This window comes from Mus caroli, chromosome 16, assembly GCF_900094665.2.
Source record: "Mus caroli chromosome 16, CAROLI_EIJ_v1.1, whole genome shotgun sequence".
In the NCBI taxonomy this organism is placed as follows: Eukaryota; Metazoa; Chordata; class Mammalia; order Rodentia; family Muridae; genus Mus; species Mus caroli.
Window position 1 is genome coordinate 55,356,336 of NC_034585.1, and position 11,526 is coordinate 55,367,861.

The following is an 11,526-nucleotide window of genomic DNA, read 5'->3' on the forward strand; positions in this document are numbered from 1 at the left end:
GCTAGCTGATCAGATTTTGTCAGCCTATCAGGAAACAGAGAGAACAAACTGGAAGTAGAGGAAGACAACAAAATCTCAAAGCTCATCTCCAGTGACATATTTTTTACAGCAAATCTGTTGTCCTAGAGATGCCAGGATATTTACAGACAGTCGTGTCAGATGGGTACCAAAATGCTTAAATACATGAGATATGGGGGGCCATTTATTATTCAAACCACCATAGACAACAATATTTTAGGTATTTTTTAAGGGAAATCATCTTAAATGATAAAAAAAATTGAAAATTTTATTTAGCCATTGTCAAAGGAATATAAGAAAATTAAAATTCAAAATTCTTTGCATATTTTTAAAGCATTAAAAAAACTTACAGAGGAAAAACTTGATATTTTTAATACTAAATCAAACCTCTGTGAGGGCTAAACCTTTTTCTTTAACACATTTTTCAGAGAATCCATGACTTGTTTGTTCCTCAAGCTGTAGATGATTGGATTTAACACAGGAATTATGACTGTGTAAAACAGAGAGTCTATGATATCTTGACCATCTGCTTCTTGGGACATGGGGAACACATACATGATCAGAAGAGGCCCATAGTACAGAGACACAGATAAGAGATGGGCACCACAGGTAGAGAAAGCCTTCTTCATGCCTTGGACAGACTTCCTTTGCAAAATCGTAAACAGCACTAGTGTATAGGACACAAGAACAATTGCAACAGTGAGGACTTGAATTATTCCAGCAAAAATAAATATCAGTTGAAAATTAAGAGTAGTGTCAGTACAGGAAATCTTTAACAATGGAACGATGTCACAGAAAAAGTGATGTACTATATTGGAATTGCAGAAGTTTAGTAGTAATAGAGATCCCTCGTGTATTGAAGAATGAAGAATTCCACCTACAAAAGACAGGACTAAGAGACATATACATAGTCTCTTAGTCATAATCATTGGATAAAGTAAAGGTTTGCATATCGCTACATAGCGATCATATGCCATAGCTGCCAACAAGAAGCATTCTGTAGTAACACAGATTGCAAAGATAAAGAATTGTATCATGCATTCAGAGTAGGAAATCATCTTATTCATCTGTAAGAAATCGAGTAACATCTTTGGTGCCACTGTGGATGATAGGCAAACATCCACAAAAGCCAGATGGCCAAGAAAGAAGTACATAGGGATATGTAAGTGAGGGTCATTCCATATAAGAGCAATTAGACCAAGATTCCCTACAATAGTGATGAGATAGATCACCAGAAAAAAACAAGAACAAGGGCACCTGTAGCTCTGGAGACCCTGTGAGCCCTGTAAGCACAAATTCTGTCAGCACAGTTGAATTTTTCATTTCTGAATTCTCAATGGATAATCCCTGAAATAAAACACAGGAAAAAGAATGTTGACCAAGATTTATAAATCAAATATCAGGAGAGTACATTTGATATCATATATGATTATAGACTAATAACCATAACAATATAGCATTTTACTTCTCTATTTTTAAAAATGGCATTTGAAGGAGTTATGTGGAAGAAGTTAAAAGCATCTATAAAACTAATTTCTTACCCACCTTGTACTTAGTGGCTCTTGGGTAAAGACAGAGTATTTGTCTCACAAATTTGTTCAGACTTACATTTCTTAGATTTTGTTATGAAAAGATAGAAACTAAAAACCTTTTACATAGACTAAAACAAACAAACAATAAAACCAAACCTCCTAGCTAAAGCACGAATATTTTACCCCTCCACATTGCATCTCCAGAATATTCTGCAACATTATTACCTGCCTTCCTCTATAAAGAATTGGGGGTATAGTGTTTCCCCTTTAATGGCATTTTTGATTCCTTTTAGTCCTTTCATGTCAACCAACTGCATTCTAAAAATTTCAGTAAGACATTCAAGTTAGAATCAAAGTGAAGATAAGAAAGAAAACCTCTGAGAGGCTCTGCCTAGCAGCCAATGGAAAGCAATGCAAAGACTCACAGCCAAACATTAGAGAGAGCTCAGGGAGTCCAACAGAAGAGTTGGAAGAAGAGTTGGAGGACCATAAGAGGGCAGAAACTCAACAGGAAGACCAATAGAGTCAATTAACCTGGATACTTAGAGGTTCACACATACTGAATTACCAACCAAAGAGCTAGCATGAGGTGGACATAAGACCCTGAATATATGTAGCAAATGAGCAGCTCACTCTTCATGAAGGTTATCCCCAAAATTGGAGCAGGGGCTGTCCCTGAGCTTGCTGTTTGCCTGTCTACCTATGGCTCTCACACCCTGAAATAGCCTTATCTGGCTTCAGTGGGAGAGGATGTGCTTAGTCTTGTAGCAACTTGATGTGTGGAAGTAGGGCTAGGGTGGGAATTGGGGTGGAGGATAATTGTCTGTAAGGTGACACAGGGAAGGGAATTACCTGACTCAAAAGAGAAGGGGAAGGTGGAATGCTGGGGAGGACTTGCTTGGGTGGGTGCTGAGAGGAGAGGCTGATATTGGGATGTAAAGGGAATAAGTTAATTTTTAAAATGATTGAAAAAAAATTAACAGAAAACCCCTGATCCAAGTCATACATACCTGTAATCCCCACACGCAAAGGATGGGAGAATGAAAGTTATACCTGGGATATGTAGAAAGATACTGCCAGTTAAAAAAATAACTAATCAGTAAAACAACCTAATCTAAATTCAACTAGAGTGTTGAGAATTGTGACCCAAAAGAAAAGACAGGTATAAGAATTACCAAATAAAATTATACTGTCAGATGTCAAAACCAATGCTCTAGTAGGATAAGCAATAGATATCTCTGTTTGCTGAAATTAAGAAACTTAGTGGCTTTGCTGAGACTGTAGTTAATGCCAAAGAATAGCAGACACTGAGTGGCATCAGGAACTCCACAGTGAAGAAACATGCTCTCAGGGAGCCAAAGATAGTGGGACAAGCTGTGGACAGCTTGTTTGCCCTTTTACAATATGCAAAATGATATCTGTGGAACGTGTTTGATAAAAAAAAAAAACATCTGGGTGGATAAAAGGAAGTTATCAAGAAGAGAAAAGTCCAGGAAAGGGAAAAATTGGATGAAAATGAGGAAGAGATCTAGAGTTTCTTCTGCCTGTTGTTCTTTAATTACTGGATTACTGCCAGTCCTGGGTATTTTTATTTTCTTTTTGAAACTTTAAAATATATTTCTCTATAAATTTTTGAGTCCAAAAGGCATTGGATTTAAATTTTATATCACAAACTGTGTGCTGCAGTAACACACTTACATGCTTGACTGATAGTTCTTTGCATATTTAATCCATAGTTTATGATACAAAAACTAAAGTTATAACTTTTTCTCTAGATATCACTTTGGGTTTATTTGATAGCACTTTCATCTCTAGTGATTTTTTTTCTTGCAGAGTAAGATTGGTCCAAACATTGAATCTTTATACCAGAGATACATAGGGTGTCAATGTGTTCAGTCATTAAATGAATGTGTTTATTTGAACATAGTCACAAATGTGCATATTTATATATTAGTTGTGTATGCCTTCGTGAAACATACATCTTCTACTCTTACCTCTACCTTACATATTTGCATCTTTCTCTTTGTGTATATAGATATTTTTCAAATAAAGTATTCTCAGAACTTGATAATATAGGGGAAATATATTTAAGTAACCAGTCTGGAAGATTTTAACTAAATAGGCAAAGTAATCATTTTAATGGAATTATGAGAAAAAATTCATATACAAGAACAATAGCTACTTAGGTCTTTAAAATCAGTATCTTAGTTCAAGTATACTGAATTTACTGTTCAAGTTATAACATCACTAGCAAAACAAATTATTTTAAACTACTGTATTTCTTCATATTTGTGAACAAAAATTAAAATATAGTGACATTATTCATTGTTCTTATTTTATTTTATACCAAGCTGAGTTCTGGTAAGCTAAATATAAAAGAATCACAACTTAAACAGCATTTAACTCTTTAGACAATACATTCATATTATTGCATAAATCATCTCTCTTACCCATACTGTGAGAGATGTCGTAGAGGTCTTTAAAAAGTGTTGGTAATTTGAAGGCAGCCAAGAACTTAGCAGTGTATAGCTATTGGAAGGTTGGTAGCAGTTCTTATGGCAGTTTTGATGGTTTTATTCCATAAATGCAGGGGGGAAACCGCTAACTGTGTATTTTCCTTGGACCTTATCTCCACCCAGTGGCATCCCTGAGCAGAGACCTGAAAATCCCCTCTGCGATCACAAGCTTTCCCTGAAGACAGTGCAGCACTGCCCTGCTGTCCAGTGTGGATTGGACACATGTGAGGAGTCCTTAATGACTACAAGAGCTCCACAGACTTTTACAATGTGAATACACATGCCATGCCTGAGTCTAGCTTGAAAAGATGGAATCACCGCTCAGACTACCTCTGATCACTAGTAACACTCCTGATAGGTTTAGACAATAATTAATTTTTTTGTCAGTACACAAATGATATAGGGGTGTTGGGCTGTATACAAGAGGAAAGGAAGCTTTCTTTATTTCATTTTTAAAAAATTAGATATTTTCTTTACTTATGGGCATATATCCAGAAAAAGTTCCACCCAGGAAAAAGGACACATGCTCAACTATGTCCCATAGGAGCCTTGTTTGTGACATCTAGAAGCTGGAAAGAACCCAGATGTCCCTCAACAGAGGAATGGATACAGAAATCGTGCTACATTTACACAATGGAGTACTACTCAGCTATTAAAAAGAATGAATTTATGAAATTCCTAGNCAAATGGATGGACCTGGAGGGCATCATGCTGAGTGAGGTAACCCAATCACAAAAGAACGCACACAATATGTACTCACTGATATGTGGATATTAGCCCAGAAACTTAGAATAACCAAGATACAAGATACAATCTGCAAAACACATGCAACTCAAGAAGAACGAAGACGAAAGTGTGGACACTTTGCTCCTTCTTAGAATTTGGAACAAAACACCCATGGAAGGAGTTACAGAGACAAAGATTGGAGCTGTGATAAAAGGATGGACCATCTAGAGACTGCCATACTAGGGGATCCATCCCATAATCAGCCCCCAAGCTGACACCATTGCACACACTAGCAAGATGTTGCTGAAAGGACCCTGATATAGCTGTCTCTTGTGAGGCTATGCTGGGGCCTAGCAAACACATAAGAGGATGCTCACAGTCAGTTATTGGATGGATCACAGGGCCCCCAATGGAGGATCTAGAGAAAGTACCCAAGGAACTAAAGGGGTCTGCAACCCGATAGGTGGAACAACAATATGAACTAGCCAGTACCCCCGAAGCAAGTGTCTCTAGCTGCATATGTATCATAAGATGGCCTAGTTGGCCATCAGTGGAAAGAGAGGCTCATTTGTCTTGCAAACTTTATATGCCTCTATTCAGGAGAATGCCAGGGCCAAGAAGTGGGAGTAGGGGAGTATTGGGGGGGGGTGGGCTTATGGGGTAGCATTGGAAAAGTAATTGAAGAAAATAACTAATTAATAAAATGAAAAATGATATATTTCAAATGTTATCCCCTTTCCTGGTCTGCCCTCCAACCCTCAATCCTATACGTCTCCCCCTGCTTCTATGAAGCTGTTCCCCCACGCACCCACACACTCCTGCCTCCATGCACTGGCATTCCCCTACACTGGGACATAGAGCCTTCATAGGACCAAGGGACTCTCTTCCCATTGATGCCCCACAAGACCATCCTCTGCTCTATTTGCGGCTGGAGCCATGGGTCCCTCCATGTGTACACCTTGGTTGGTTTTTTAGTCCCTAGGAACTCCGGGGGGAGGGGTTCTGGTTGGTTTTGTTCTTCCAATGGGATTGCAAACCCCTTCAGTCAGAAGGAACCTCTAACCTATTGGTGAGCCTGGTTTGGGAGTGTAGATTTTATAAAACTCAATGGTCNCCAAAACTGCCTTGGGCTTTCAGGTTTGGGTTGAGAAAGCTCAAAGAATGAAATTCAGAGACCAAAGAGTNGTGCTGCTGAGAACATTTTATTATTAAATATTTGTAGGTGAGAGTTCATGAGGCAATGGAAGGAGGAGGACAGAAAAGAAGTGAGGTAGGCAGAGTAAGAGAAGAAGGGAGGAGAGTGAGAAGGAGGGAGAGGACAGGAGGGAGGGGAGAGGGACAGAGACAGAGATAAAGACAGACAGACTTACTGCATCCAGCACTTCCTTACATCAAAAAGTAGCAAAACCTATATCAAGGTTTGTGATTTGAGGCTGATTATGGAAAGGATCCCTGGGTGAAGCAGGTCTTTTCCCAATTCTAAGAAGGGGCGAAGTGTCCATACTTTGGTTTTTGTTCTTCTTGAGTTTCATGTACTTTGCAACTTGTATCTTGGGTATTCGACAGTGGTCTGCCCTGCACAGGAGCGCCATCTTGGATCCGGGACTCCCCCAAACTTTGGAACTTAGTCTGCACAGGTGACAGTGTGCACCACAGAGGCCGACAGCTTCTGGGGCAGGCGGGAGCCACAGAGCTGCTGAGGCAGCACCCTTTTGGGGCTGCAGACATCCGACACCCTCCCAGCCGGAGGACAGTGGTCTGCCCTGCACTGGAGCCCTCTGCCTCAGGAGCAGGGAGCACCATCTTGGATCCGGGACTCCGCCGACTTCGCACAGTCCAGGGCACCCCAACACACCTGAAAAGCTAGACCTGGATTTAAAAGCATATCTCATGATGATGGTAGAGGACATCAAGAAGGACTTTAATAACTCACTTAAAGAATTACAGGAGAACATTGCTAAAGAGTTACAAGTCCTTAAAGAAAAACAGGATAACACAACCAAACAGGTAGAAGTCCTTAAAGAAAAACAGGAAAACACATCGAAACAGATGATGGAAATGAACAAAACCGTACTAGACCTAAAAAGGGAAGTAGACACAATAAAGAAAACCCAAAATGAGGCAACACTGGAAATAGAAACCCTAGGAAAGAAATCTGGAATCATAGATGCGAGCATCAGCAACAGAATACAAGAGATGGAAGAGAGAATCTCAGGTGCAGAAGATTCCATAGAGAACATCGGCACAACAATCAAGGAAAATGGAAAATGCAAAAAGATCCTAACTCAAAACATCCAGGAAATACAGGACACAATGAGAAGACCAAACCTACGGATAATAGGAGTGGATGAGAATGAAGATTTTCAACTCAAAGGACCAGCAAACATCTTCAACAAAATTATAGAAGAAAACTTCCCAAATCCAAAGAAAGAGATGCCCATGAACATACAAGAAGCCTACAGAACTCCAAATAGACTGGACCAGAAAAGAAATACCTCCCAACACAAAATAATCAGAACAACAAATGCNCTAAATAAAGATAGAATACTAAAAGCAGTAAGAGAAAAAGGCCAAGTAACATATAAAGGCAAGCCTATCAGAATTACACCAGATTTTTCACCAGAGACTATGAAAGCCAGAAGATCCTGGACAGATGATATACAGATACTAAAAGAACACAAATTCCAGCCCAGGCTACTATACCCAGCCAAACTCTCAATTAACATAGATGGAGAAACCAAAGTATTCCANGACAAAACCAAATTCACACATTATCTCTCCACGAATCCAGCCCTTCAAAGGATAATAACAGAATCAATACTTTATTATGAGACTTGACACCATGGACCACTTGCATTTGGAAACAAAACTGTTCATTCATGTCTAAGGAACAAAAATGGGGCAAAAGGGTGGGATTAGAGTCTCACAATCTTTTTTTTATAAAATGAATTTATTTACAAACTCTCCACATATACCTTATGTTAAAGTTCACACAACCTATTAATAATTCAATATGGCAGAACAAGATGCTGTGTCTTACAAAATACCTCAAACAATTCCATGGTGATCAAACAAAGGATGTTGGGAACTAATATGTTTTAATATATCTAAAAATGCAATCATGCTCACAGATAAGATCACATCACATATGATCTCTAAATTCATACAAATGCATATGTACATCTCTGTATCTTTACATTTTCACATAAATTTATTCAAGAAAGATTTAATCCAAAACCCATATGGTAAAAAGGTTTGGAAAGGAAAAGAGTTAACAACAGAAAGTTGTTACATTGCAAAAAAAGTTTTGCAATGTATATATATAAGAGGAATAGTGTCTTCACTAGGTTATCAATAGGCAATTTAAGTGTATGTATAAAACAAACAAAAAAAATGTAACAGAGGTGAGACTGAAGATGGTTCATTTATTCTGCATCCGGGAAGTGCATGATATTTGCAATCAAGGTCAACCCAAATATAAAGCTCCCACAATTTTCTTTTTTTCTCATCTGCTCAAAATAAGCAAACAGACAAAAAAAATGAAACAAACAACAAAAATCACGGGAGACTATGACATCATTTCTTACCACTCTTTGAGCTTAGCTCATATACATTTATAATACAGTTTCTTCAACTATAAACTCTAATAACTCTTAGATAGCCCATTTGAATGCTAGTTAATTCACTATTTAATAATCTAAGCTATTGTGATAGTTCTCCCATCTTCTACCTTTACATTTCATCAATAAAATCCCTTACATGTTTATTTTATGAAAACTGTTAACATTTTGATTTAGTGAAACTTCCTGGATGGTGATGAGAATGGAACTAGAGAGAATGTCAAGGACAGCCCAGATGGTGAGCAAAATGAGCCTCTCTTCACACTCCCAAGCACACTGACCACAGCACATCCTCTGACAGTCTGCCCAGTCTTATTCTTGCATGTGTACTCCAGTGTCTTTATCCTTCCATAAAGAAAAAACAAGTAGAATTGCTGTATGAATTATCATTTCCCAACAAAATTTAATGAAAGACCTTTCATATTTTCAGCAACAATTCCATGGTTTGCATCTGTTTACAGATACATAACTCTGCCTCATCAGAATAGGGAAATGTTCTACTAGTCTCCAAATTGTCAATGACATTATATTCATGTTATTTTTACAGGAAATACACTACTATAACAGTTAATGTACTTATGTCATAATAAATAATGTACAGACCTATTAAAGAGTTTTATTTTTATTTCTGTTTTTTTTTCTATTCTGTCTTTGGATAACTTAAAATTCATTTCAAATATTTTTAAAGAAATTGATACATGAACAAGAGTTCACTTAATGCTATCTCTGGGGGACTGGGATATGTGCAGTGGGAAAGAGCACTTGCTGCTCAAGATCAAAACTGTGTTTGCTCTCCTAGCAACACAAATGTCAATATGAAAGGGCTTCTGATGAAGAACAGATCATGCCTTCACATATAATTTCAGTGATGTGAATGGTGGAGAAGAGGATCACTGTGGTTCGCAGGAAAAAATTATAGCTCGAGGTTCAGTGAAAGACACTATCTCAAGAAAGTAAATAAAGGGAATTATGCAGGACATATGACCTCCTCTGGTCTCTGCACAAGATTCCATTAACAATGTAACAATTCACAAATAAGTATGCCTACATCACATACATACATACACATATAAAACAACAACAACAATTCTAGGTTGGATTCATTTTCAAAATATTTTGAAAATGTTTGAAATATATCCACATTAAACCTGCACAAATTTGCCATGTTTTAATAAGTGCATGACAGACAATAATGTGAAATCTAAGTATTTCTCCTTAAAAATTTTGCCAGTGATTTTTTTTACTTGCTTATTCCTCAGACTGTAGATAATTGGGTTCAGTACAGGAATTATGATGGTGTAAAATACAGAGTCCATCATATCTTCATCATTTACTTGTGGAGATGCAGGGCGCACATACATGAAGAGCAGAGGGCCATAGTACAAAGAAACAGAGAGGAGATGGGCTCCACAGGTGGAAAAGGCTTTTTTTATACTTTTGATAGATTTCTGCTTTAGGATTGACAACAGAACAAGTGTATAAGAGACAAGGATAGTTGTAATTGTGAATACCTGAATCGAGCCAGAGAAAATAAAGAGCATCAGGTAATTGAGAGAAGGGTCATTACAGGAAATTTTTAACAGTGGCATGACATCACAATAAAAGTGGTTTATTATGTGAGAGCTACAGAAAATTAATCTGAATAAAAAGCCTTCGTGAATTAAAGCATGAATAAATCCACCTAAAAAGGACAATATTAAAAGCCATACTCAGAGTCTATTCGTCATGATCATTGGGTAGAGTAAAGGTTTGCATATGGCTACATAGCGATCATAGGCCATTGATGCCAAGAGAAAACATTCTGTGGTTGCACTGATTGCAAATGAAAAAAACTGTATCATGCACCCAGAGAAAGATATAATTTTACTCTTGGCAAAAATGTCTTGTAGCATCTTTGGTGTCACTGTGGATGATAACCAAGTATCCACAAAAGCTAAACATCCAAGAAATAAGTACATAGGAATGTGAAGGTGAGGGTCATTCCAGATAAGAGTGAACAAACCAAGGTTGCCCACAATGGTGATGAGATAAATGACCAAGAACAGCAGGAACAGGGGGATTTTCCATTGGGGCAGATGAACAAGTCCTGAGAGAACAAACTGAATGAGCACTGTTGTGTTGTCCATTTGCATGTCCTCACTGGCTGTCTCTAGAAATGAAAAATGACTGATGTGACACAGCATTCACTAAAATTCGTAGAGTAAAATGTTGGGTAGTAGAATTTAAAACACAAGTCTGTAGTTATAAGGTTGGCCACGAAATTTCATTTCATATCACTACATATGATGAAAACTTTTCTTCAGAGTTAAGAAATTACTTCATTTTTCCAATAAAGATTTGAACTTTTTAATGTATTTAAAGAAAAGATACCTTTTAAATTTTCTGTGCAGTGTATGACATTACAAGTTGGCTAGGTTAAAAGTTCTGAATGTATGTAATAGGGTCATAATCAAGGAAAGAAATGTTTTAAGAGTCTAGATTATACAATGAATTCAACTGAAGGGTCTTAGACAATTCAAATACTTGAATTTAATAAAGTGATATCTTACAATCTATAGTAGCTTGGGAATTTCTTTCAAAATTTATTATAGGGAAGTGTAGAAAATCAGGTTCTGGTATGGAATCTATAAGTCAATAATATAGAAAAACTTTTAACATACCTAGAGACTCCTATGTACTGCAGAGTTGTCTGGGAATATTTATGCAAATTGTAGATTGTAAGATCATAAGTTGGTTTAGGAGTTTATAAACAAGAATATAATGGCCTACTTTTATAAAATTTCTCCAGGTGCTATTAAATGTAAATACTGTTTTTGAAACATCTGACTTGGCCTCATGGATAATAATAAACAGAGATAAATTTGAAAGGACTTATAATATTAACCTACTATTATACAGTAACATACCACATACATACCTGTTGTTCAATGGCATGAAAATAACATTTGTTGAATATGAATATGATCGTTTCAAAATGCGTGGCACTATTAAGATACACTATTCTCTTAGCCATTATCACTGAAAATGAATGGTAAATTTAGTATTATTATTTTACTGAAGGTTTAACACTAGTGACCAAGTATGACTGACTGTGTTTTTCCAGCCAATTCCTCT

At 37.2% G+C, this 11,526-nt stretch overlaps 2 pseudogenes; both read right to left on the bottom strand.

The window, feature by feature from the left end:
• Nucleotides 1-416: 416 nt before the first annotated feature.
• Nucleotides 417-1,356, bottom strand: LOC110311748 (annotated as a pseudogene).
• Nucleotides 1,357-9,613: 8,257 nt separating this feature from the next.
• LOC110311815 lies at nucleotides 9,614-10,550 on the bottom strand (annotated as a pseudogene).
• Nucleotides 10,551-11,526: the final 976 nt, after the last annotated feature.